General features: G+C 37.1%; 1 long non-coding RNA gene across 1 annotated transcript; it reads left to right on the top strand.

The window, feature by feature from the left end:
* The first annotated feature begins 255 nt into the window (after positions 1–255).
* On the top strand, positions 256–7,752 carry LOC106363634. Its single transcript, XR_007319512.1, has 5 exons — positions 256–3,402; positions 3,499–4,687; positions 4,811–5,122; positions 5,220–5,884; positions 5,962–7,752. It is a non-coding gene; the product is annotated as an uncharacterized LOC106363634 (long non-coding RNA).
* The last annotated feature ends 1,463 nt before the right edge of the window (positions 7,753–9,215 follow it).

Genomic DNA, 9,215 nt, shown 5'->3' with positions numbered 1-9,215 from the left:
CGACGGTGGCGCAGTCACGGCTTGGTCAAGGCGAGGAAGAAGAAGTCAAGCTCGGATAGAGCTGTTTGATGGCCGGAGAGGAGAGGCTCGAGTAGAACAGAGACGATGAACCATAGTCTCCAAGCTCGGGCTACAGCGGTTTGATGCCAGCGGGGACGAGAAGTCGTTGTATCTGGAGCATAGCTCACAGCGGTCTTCAGTTGCGGCAAGACGTACCCGCTCAACATCAAAGATCAAGCATTGCAGCGGCCTAGTGGAGCGGTCAAGTGAACCTGCTGGAAAAAGACCCATGCCCCTGTCCAATATCGACTTGCTGGAGCGGGAGAAAGAAGCCGCTCGCGGACGAGATTTTGAGCTGTTGACCGGTTTGACCCAATTTAATTCAACTAAACAAGCACGAGTTTGGACCTCTTATATATAGTTTTAGACCTAAAAATTGTAGTTTTATCACATTTTCTCTCGAAACTTTGTCTAAACTTGTAAAAGCTTGAATCTTTTGATAATCTAAGGAAGTACTTCATCTTATATTTGTGTTTCTCTTGCTCATTAACATGATTAGCCTTGATCCTTACATGGGTTTAAGGTTTCTCATGGAGATTAGTGAGTAGTGACTCGTGATTCATGGATCAGATAGATTAGGGTGATTAGGTGGATATTTAGGATGTTTATTGCTTGATTAAAATTGTTCAATGCTTGCTAAGTGTTCTTAATGCTAGATTAGACTTGATCACTCTCATCTAGACCTTAAGTTAGTTTACGCCCGGAAGTGTTTGTTAAAATGCTTGAATGAACTTAGTATTGTCTTTTAATACTTGGCCAACGACAGTTGATGTCCGAGATGTTTAAGTGGTTAGTAGACTTGTGATTCATGCATGCTTGATTGCGTTAGCCAACGACAGTTGATGTTTAATTCATGATTAGCATAGTGGTTTTTGCCACGACAGTGGATTAATCTATATTGAATGAGATCTAGACCTATAGACTTGTTGATTGTTTTGTTTGAACATCCTAGATTGAACCTTGATCACCTTATATCAATTATCTTTGCCCATGGATCCATCCTTAGCATTTGATTGAAAGTTCTTGCACTTATTGCACTTATTTCTTGATTGGATTTGAGATCACCTTGTTTATATTCCTAGGACATTATCTTGTTACAAAATCATCCATATTCTTGTTTGCTTAGATTAAGGAAGCTTGTGTATTCTTGGTGTTATAGATCATTAGTTCCTTGTGGATTCGATCCTAAAATACTACAATGACATACCATTCGATTGTAGTATTATTGGAACATTAGGTTAATTGGTGTGTGTTTAAACGTTTAATCAATGTGTTTACCAAAAAAAATACTAAATATATACAGTCTGTATGCTTGTTAGGTTTTTAAATTTATATGAAATTGATATTAAGAATATGATATACTTTGTCCGAAGAATATTCTAGGTAGACTTGATTTGATTTTTCTATTAAATATACAATCCGAATTCATTTTTTGTATTGCAAGGCACGTTAAATATCACCATTTGGATTCATATACTATGGATTCTACATTAACAAAAAAACAGAGAATAGAAAGATCGCGGGTTTCTGAATAAAAATGAGCAAAAAAAAAGCCTCCAAATAATATATTTGGAAATGTTATGAATATTATGGTGATGTCATTATGGCAAGTCTTAAATATACTTGTTCTCCAAGCTTTACTTGTTCTCCAAGTGGTTTTGTCTACGAGCTATTGTAATCATATATAAAGGATTCATTACTCATGGAATAATACACATCAATTTCTCATCTTCTCTTTTTACTTATAACACGTTATCAGCACGAAACTCTAGCAATCTTGAACTAGTAGGTATAGATTTTCATTCTACTATACTTTTAGTCTATATTCAATCCCTTTTCAAATCATGCTTATTATCAATTCATGGTTTGTAAGAATTGATTCATACACAATATAAGCTTAGGTGCTTTAGTCGACAATATTGATCTACCATTGTTTTAAGGAAAGAAAATCATTGGATTGAAAAGAGATCTTGTCGATGTTTATAAGCTAATGCTCAATTTTATTACAGTTTATACCCGTATGTGCTCTCTTTGTAAATTAATCATATGTGATGCTTATATTTTGTTATTGAAAGTCATCACGTTGGTATCGCTTTCATTACTTATTGTTAATATTGCATTCATTCGTAAAACTAAACATGTCAAAGTTAGCATTACTTAGCATCCTTGCTACTGCATCTTGTTAAGCATATTTAAAGTTCTCATACGGCTGCTAATTCTTAAAGCATATTAGTTTAATAACTTACGAGCTGTTGATATATGATAATTAGTAATAACATCTTATCTTTTGTTCAAAAAGACATCATGTTGCTCATGTTTACGGCTGCATATTGTTATTAGAATCTTCATTCTTATTTACGGCAGCATATTGTCTAATGATTATTAAATTTATTAACCTATGAAACTGTGTATTGGATTCATAAAATAAGAATTATTTTAGAATTGATAAGAAATTGCATTTAGACTTTAAGGCCAAGTAAATGCAATATATTATTTACATATATGAGTGCATACAATATTGTAAAAGTCTTATGGTTGAGTGCTTGCAATATATTATGTGTATATATGAATAGATATAATATTAGTAAAATTTCTTTTTAGCATATGAAGTCACTTTACTCGAGATATATGGTTTTACTAATATCAATGTTTACTAATGTAATAGTCATACTTACATAAGAATACTTACTGTTTGTCTTGTTATTTTTTTTTGGTTCAATGTTCATTGGCTACTGATTTGAACCATTTAAGTTTTCGTAAACAATTGGTCATTGTTCTCCGTGATTAGTATTCACTTTATTGGTATTATAATGCGAAATTACTTAGAATAACACACTTTTTATGAGTAATGACTAGAATAACATACCAAAACAAAAAAAAAAGAAAAAAGTGAGTTAAAGTCCAAAATACCCAATCAATAAATAGATTTAAACGTAATATAACTTTTTAATACAGAAAAATGAAAGATTCTAGATAAAGTAGAAGCTTTGGTTGAACAAAAAAGGTAAAAAAAAATAAAAAAAATTTCTCCCCCACGACACTTTCTCTTTCCCGTGACCCTCCCCAAGAACCCTAAATCTCCAAATTGTGTAATCCTCAAACTTTCGATTCTCTTTCTTATTAAGATGATTCCTCATCGATTGGGTCATGTCAACACTCTACTCTACCACTAAAAGCTTTCGATTCCTCATCCACTCAGCCGGCGAACCCTAAATCTCCTTTCTAAAATTCAAAGTTTCGTCGAAGGTGGTGGCTTTATTTACGTTTTCTCAGTTGTTTCTTCAGATACAACCTCATCTCCTCTTGAAGCTATTCAATTGAAATAGAAATCGTGGCATCAAAGTTTAGTCTCTTTCTTAGTTTTTTGGGTATTTTTGAATTGGATTTCTGGAAATATAAAATTCGTGTGTCCCTTACTTCATTGTTCATTATTTACAGAGATATGACTACATCAAGCACCCACAGAAATATCCAGCAAGACTTTATGAAGAGGGAAAATGTCCACTGCAATATCGATCAATGAATCATAACTGTCACTTGGCTGGTTTGCAGATGGTGGAGGAATCTGTTGTCTTGGATGCGTGGGAATCCATTAAGGCATCTTCTGTTGGAGTTATTATAAGGTTCAAAGAGATGGATTATACATGGTCAGCCCAAGTCGTTCACCATTTGCTGGCAAACCAACTGGTCGTGGATAATCTTCATGAGCTATGGTCTGCAATAGAAGGACAGCCAATCAGGTTTTCGCTATATGAGTTTGGTGAAATAACAGGTTTGAATTGTGAACCTTTCGACATCAATGATAAGGTGGAGGTTGATCATAAGGCGTTTTGGGAAGAGATTGGTGTGTCTCCTTCACATGGTCCAATGTTATCTGAGTTGCGCGAATTGTTTCCTCGCATTAGGAATTGGTCATTTGAGAAGAGAAGAATGATTGGCTGGCTTTGTGTCTTATCGATTGGCATATTAGGCATCTCTCCCGGTAGCAGAATTCCTTTGGAAGAAGCGAAGAGAGTCTTAGACGCAGAAGCTTTTGAAAGATATCCTTGGGGGCGTGTCGGATTTTCCAGCCTCGTTAATTCAGTTAAGCTTGTTTCATATGAAGGAAAGAAGAAATATACACTTCGTGGATGTGTTCATGCTCTTCTCATCTGGGTGTATGAATCAATACCTGGCATTGGGCATGAATATGGGAACCATATTGAGGGTAACCAAGTTCCTCTTCTCTCTTGGTCTGCATCCCGTCCCCGTATACAGTGGGATATGTTTTATAAAAAAGAGAAAAAAGCTCACCAGAAGGTAGTTTCTTACATTATTGTTAACTCTTATTAAAAGAGATCACTTGTAATGTATTCATACTAATGTTTTTTACATGACTTGATTGGTAGGTGCGTGTCAGACATCTCATTGTTAAGGCAGAATCGGACATATATTCTCAATGGGATGATGACAAGGTTGATGATGATCTTCATAACTTGATTTTAGACATTCTACATGACCAGCTTGATGATAAGTACTGGAGCTTGAAGGCAACTAATGAACCAGTAGCAATCAAAAAGCAAAGGAATTTAGTGACTGAAGAAGATGATTGCATGAAAAAAAAAATCCAGCGAAGAGGAAAATCACAGTGAGTATGCTTACTTGATTGTTTACTTGTATGTATTGATTAGTCTAGTTTGTGAAGCCGTGCTGAAAGTACTTTATTTTTTACTTGACTTTATTGTTGAGTTCGTTTACTGTTTTATGGCAGGACTGTGGATCCAGCCTTAACTCAGGTGGAGATGATGGATTCAGGCATGATCTAATGGAAGCAGTGAAGACATTGACTGCAACGGTTCAAAATGTGGACACAGTTGTTGCTGAGAAGGTGTTGACTACATTAGACACAAAGATTGAAGCAAAAGTAAATGCAAGAGTTGCTCAAGCCGAGCAGGTACTTGGCAATCAAATCTTAGCATTACAAGAACAAGTTGCTAAAATTACAGAGCAGATGCAAGCAAATGCCCCCAAAAATGATGCACACATTGTAAACCAAGAAGATGAAGTCAACAGCAATGACCCGGTTAGTCTTTTGCTTCACTTACGAGTATGTCTATTTTAGGTTAAAGTAACTTTAGATTCGAAATTAACTTGAAATTGGTTTTGACATACTCAAATAGTCATGGATGGTCCAAGACAAGACACCATTTGATGTAGATGCGGCAGTGCAGTGTGTGGTTAGAAAGAAAGCCAAGAAATCCGAGGTCAAGCTAACGTCTCCTATTCTACTTGACACTGTTGGAGATTCGGTTACTAGAAAAAATCAAGTAAAAAGAACCTGCTGGAGGTTTGATAAATGTTAAGAAGGAGAAGAATGGAGTTCCACAACTTAGAGATTCTGCTGAAACATGGTCTGATTTAGAAGATAAGCAAAAATATGACAACCTAGGTACCACGTTAGACCAGTTAGTGGCATCAATCTTAGAAGGACCTTTGCATAAACGCAAGCCACAGCTGACAAAGACTCACGTGTATCCATATGTTGGTAACTCAACTGTGAAGAGGATCATAACAGGCGATTCTGAGTGTATAGCCGACTGTGATCCGTTAACTAAAGTTGAGGAAACAAAATTTAAGAAGCTAATGGATTATCTACGAAGTATTGCGTAAGTGTAATGAGTAACATGTCTTATTTTTTCTTCATAATTCAAACTGTTAGACTAACTTGAGCTTGTTTTTCATTCATTTCAGTGGTGATAACGATGTAGACACTCACTTCTACATGAAGCTAATAACGCCAAGAAATCTTTGGAAAAAAGATGAGTGTGGGTGGCTAACAGATTCTGTAAGTTTTTCATTTTTTTCTTGTATCAACATGATTCCGGGTAGCTAACATACACTCTATTTTTTTTTGGTTGACAGCATATGGCATCTGCAATGCTTATGTTTCATAAAAGATCTATGAGGAACCCTTCACCATACTCATCAAGGATAGCTTTTCTTGACCACTGGTTTGTCAACACGTGGGTCAGAGACTACAAGAAATACGATCCTAAGACATGGAAGTTCTCAGATACGTACAAGAAGGTCTTCAATGGCAATTATCCTGAAGAGTTTTCCAACAACAGAAAGTGGCTGAAGGATGTTGATCGGTTGTTTCTTTGCCACTTGATCAATGGTAACCATTGGGTCGCTTTAGAAGTGGATCTTGACAAGAAAATAATTCATGTTTACGACAGCATACATACAGTTGTCCCGAGCATCACAGATCTTCTAGAAGAGTGTCGTCCTTTCACGAAGATGATTCCGTTATTGCTAAATGAAATGGTTCCAGAAAGGAAGAAGAGTTCACAACAGTTCAGGATTTCAAGACCTAAAAGTGTGCCTAAGAATGAAGACCCTGGGGATTGTGGTGTTTACGCTCTGAAGTACATAGAGTGTAAGGCAGTTGGTTGTGGTTTTGAAGGACTTTCTGACCAGTGCATTCCGGCAATGCGTATTAAGTTAGCTGCCGAGATCTATGATGAGGTCTCGGGTCTGTAGTATTTTCATGTTTTAGAAACAAAGTTATTTACTGTTATGTAGTATTTCATGTTTTGGAATCATTATCTACTTGCTGCCTTGAAGTTGTGTAATTTCATTATGAATTTTTAGTAAAAATCGTTGGAATCAGGCAGACTCATATCTGCAGACATCGTTGCCCATCTTGCCTTTGTTTATTATGAGTACAACAGGACAAAGGACATACTGTATAACCAGTAAATAGATTGTGTAACTAGAAACAAGAAACAAGCATGTCAAATTGTCACCAGAAACAAGAAACAAGTCCAAATCGAAACAAAAAACAAAAGATTTAAACTGTCTAACCAGAAACAAGAAACAAGTACAAATCGAAACAAGAAACAAAAAAAAACATAAGACTCAAACTGTCTAAAGAACAGGACATGTTTTGCAATTGTGACCAACCTGATTACAAATAGAACATTTATGCTCTTTTCTTGGGCGTTTCTTATTTTCACCTTTCTCAAGGCAAGATTTCATTCTTGATTTTTTGGGTCTCCCTGGTGGTTGGCGAACCACCGGAGGTAAACAAATGATTCCTGCGATATTTTCAGGAACTGATGTATCAGCATCTCTCGGCAGTACTGCAGTGGAGTAAGCATTGTGCATATAGTTTGCACGGTAGTATGGATGACATAGAGAAATCGTTGATAACTTTGTCACCTCTGCTGCTGCTATTGCATGCGTGCATGGTAACTTTTCTATGTCAAATCTGCGGCATGAACATCTCCGCTCAGTCAAATTCACTATGTGTGTAGTTGAGACACCAGAAACCTGATATTGGTGAATATCTATCTGCTGTACGCTGAGCATTTTAGAATATGGTACACGTCCCTGTGAAAGTATGTTTGCAACATTAGTTTTGTGTTCATAAAATATTCATGTGTTATAGGAACTCAAGTGTACCTCTAAAAGCTTCTCAACTCCACGAGTTAGAGTTGTTTTCATCAAATATGCATCATTCTTCCGTGCCAAAAACCATCGTGTCATCATTAGCCTTATTGCTTCTAAAAGTCTTACAATCGGCAAGTTTCTTGCTTCTGAAAGCACTCTGTTTATAGATTCAGCTATGTTGGTCGTAGTCAAGTTGTACCTATCACCAAGGAAATGAGCTCGTCACTACAAGAAAACAGCGGTATTCTGACGGACATTCCGACGGAAAATGAAATCCTCGGAATATCCCGAGGAATTTCCGAGGAAATTCCGAGGAAGCACAAAATTGGGTTTCCTCGGAATTTCCTCGGAATATACCGACGGAATTCCGAGGAAATATCTATCCGTCGGAATATTCCGAGGAAATTCCGAGGGAAAATGGGTTCATCGGAAAAAACCGATGAATTCCGAGGAAATATTATAGCCGTTGGAGAGCCGTTGGGGGATTTTACAAAATTCCCAGGAAATTCCGACGAACTAGCCTTTTCCGTCGGAATTCCGTCGGAATTTCCTCGATCTGTCGGCAGGATTTAAACTATAAATACAAGCACTCCTCTTCCTCTTCATTCACTCCATATCTTCATCCTCCCTCTTACTCTATTTACACACGAATTTGATTCATAAAAAATATGTCTTCTTCAAATTATTTTCGTTCTTGGATCGATCGACCTCATTTGGATCCGAACACGAGATTGCTTACGGAAGAATACCAACGAGGTATAACCGAATTCATAGGGTTAGTTCACCGACAACCGGAAGAAAAAACAAGTATGTTAAGATGTCTTTGCTCTAATTGTAAAAATAGAAAGGTTATTAAAGAGTGGGATGTTTGGACTCATCTATATTTGAGTGGGTTTACACGAAGTTACAAAATTTGGTATCATCATGGGGAAACTGATTATGAACATGGTAGTACTAGCGAACCTCAGCCAGCGGTTAGATTAGAAGAACCAATTAGAACGGATGTAGATTATGGTGTAGGTACTGAGCAGATGGTAAATGATCATTTTAGAGGGGAAGATTTACCCAATGCAGAAGCTAGGAGATTTTATGATATGTTGGATGCTGGAAAGCAACCATTGTACGAAGGTTGCAGAGATGGTCATTCAGCTTTATCATCTGCTACAAGATTGATGGGCATTAAAACAGATTATAATTTGGCTGAAGACTGTGTGGATGCGATTGCTGATTTTGTAAAAGGTATTCTACCCGAGGATAATGTAGCTCCTGGTTCATACTACGAGGTTCAGAAACTCGTAGCTGGTCTTGGTTTATCGTATCAGGTAATAGATGTATGCAGCGACAACTGCATGATTTATTGGAGGGCGGATGAACAGCGGGTTACATGCAAATTTTGTGGAAAGCCTCGTTATAAAGATACGAGTGGAAGAGTTCCAGTGCCATATAAAAGGATGTGGTATTTACCTTTGACGGAAAGGTTGCAGAGGTTGTATCTGTCTGAACGCACAGCGCAACCAATGAGATGGCATGCGGAGCACTCAACAGATGGTGAGATCAGACATCCTTCAGATGCAAAAGCGTGGAAGCATTTCCAATCAAAGTATCCCGACTTTGCGTATGAGAGAAGAAATGTCTACCTTGGATTATGTACTGATGGTTTCAGTCCGTTTGGCAAGAGTGGAAGACAGTATTCTCTATGGCCCGTCATTCTTACACCATAC

This window comes from Brassica napus, chromosome C2, assembly GCF_020379485.1.
Source record: "Brassica napus cultivar Da-Ae chromosome C2, Da-Ae, whole genome shotgun sequence".
NCBI classification, from domain to species: Eukaryota; Viridiplantae; Streptophyta; class Magnoliopsida; order Brassicales; family Brassicaceae; genus Brassica; species Brassica napus.
The sequence above is the reverse complement of the archived record's forward strand: the minus strand, read 5'-3'. Positions and strand labels throughout refer to the sequence as shown.